At 35.0% G+C, this 1,535-nt stretch overlaps 1 non-coding gene across 1 annotated transcript; it reads left to right on the top strand.

Moving 5' to 3' along the window:
- The first annotated feature begins 909 nt into the window (after positions 1-909).
- LOC116552495 lies at positions 910-1,058 on the top strand. The gene has a single exon (XR_004269421.1). It is a non-coding gene; the product is annotated as a small nucleolar RNA SNORA57 (small nucleolar RNA).
- Positions 1,059-1,535: the final 477 nt, after the last annotated feature.

Below are 1,535 nucleotides of genomic sequence, written 5' to 3' on the forward strand. Positions count from 1 at the left end.
ATCAGATGTTACGAAACATCTCTAAGAAGCCTAAAATTAAAGACAGAACAAAACTGACAATGCCAATTGTAGGGGAATATGCAGACCAACAGGAGCTCTAGTTCCTTTCTAGTGGGTATGTAAAATGGTGCAGACAATTTGAAGTATTTGGTAAGAAATGTCTTTAAAAGTAAGCATAGTCTTACCAGGCAATACAGCAATGCTTGGCATTTACTCAGCTGATTTTAAAACATATGTCCACACGAAAATGTTCACTTTAATATTTACAGCAGATTTATCTCTAACAGCCCAAAATTAGAAACAACAAATATAACTTTCAGTGAGTGAATGGGTAAACGCATTGTGCTACAGTCAATGAAATATTATTCGGCAATTAAAAAAACAAAAGAGCTATCAACCCCCCCAAAATATGAAGGAAACATAAATTCATATTGCTAGTGAAAGAAGCCAGTTTGAAAAGGCTACCTAGTGTATTAAGAGTGTGACATCATGGAAAAGACAAAATTATGGCAAGGAAGAAAATATTAGTGGATTTCAGGGATCTGGAAAAAGTGGGGGTAGGAAGACTGAATAAAGCACAGGGGATGTCTGGGTGGTGAAACTATTCTGTATAATACTAAAATTATGGATATACAACATTATGCACTTGTTAAAACCATAGAACTATTTCATAAGAGTGTGAACTTCAATGTAAACTATGAATTTTTATTAGCAATAATGCATCAGTATTTTGTCATAATCTGAAGATATTAATAGCAGAAACGTGTGTGTGTATGTGTGCACACGTGCATGTTTGAGGGAGAAGTGTGAAAAAACTGTTTTCTCTGCTCTAATTTTTTTTACGAGAATTATTTAACAAACTAAAAAAGAAGTATACAATGATTACAGGCTGTTAAAAATTGTACCAACCCTCCTTTTCTTGGCAGGGACTGGGCTTGTGGTTCCACTCCCTGTAATGTACAGAGGAAGAGGGAAAGGGCTCTGCCCTCCTCGGCATCCTGTCTTCGGTGCCAGTAGTTTCCCATCCTCTGGTTCTATCCTCAAGCAACAAGACACAGGGAAAGAAGGACAGAAAAAAAAGAAAAGAAAAAAAAATTGTACCAAAGTAGAACTGGATTTTATATCATGGAGAATAAAATGATGATGATTTACTCTATATAACAGCCTCTAATCATTGTATATAGGCTATCTGGGGTCGATTTTTAGGATATTAGATTTTTCCAATAGTTAAGGAGCGATTCATATGCATAGCACAGAATGTGTAACTTGTCGGATCAACAGGGTATCAGATTTTTCCATGGAAGATGCAGTGGTTAGAAGGTGAGTAGAATGTAAATGTACTGGGCCAAGATTTTAAAAGTGGATAAATAATCCAAATTAATGTAAAGGAAATAAATATTAAAACTTCAAGAAATGAATATTCACTGAAGATTTTAATAACAGTTGAACTTACGATGTTGTTATTTGAAGTGCGAGAAGATGTAAGCTATGGAAAAGGTAAGGCCAAATGTCATATGCTTTGCTAAAGATTTGTG

Source organism: Sapajus apella, unplaced genomic scaffold, assembly GCF_009761245.1.
Source record: "Sapajus apella isolate SASKATOON/1434 unplaced genomic scaffold, GSC_monkey_1.0 scaffold11, whole genome shotgun sequence".
Taxonomy (NCBI): Eukaryota; Metazoa; Chordata; class Mammalia; order Primates; family Cebidae; genus Sapajus; species Sapajus apella.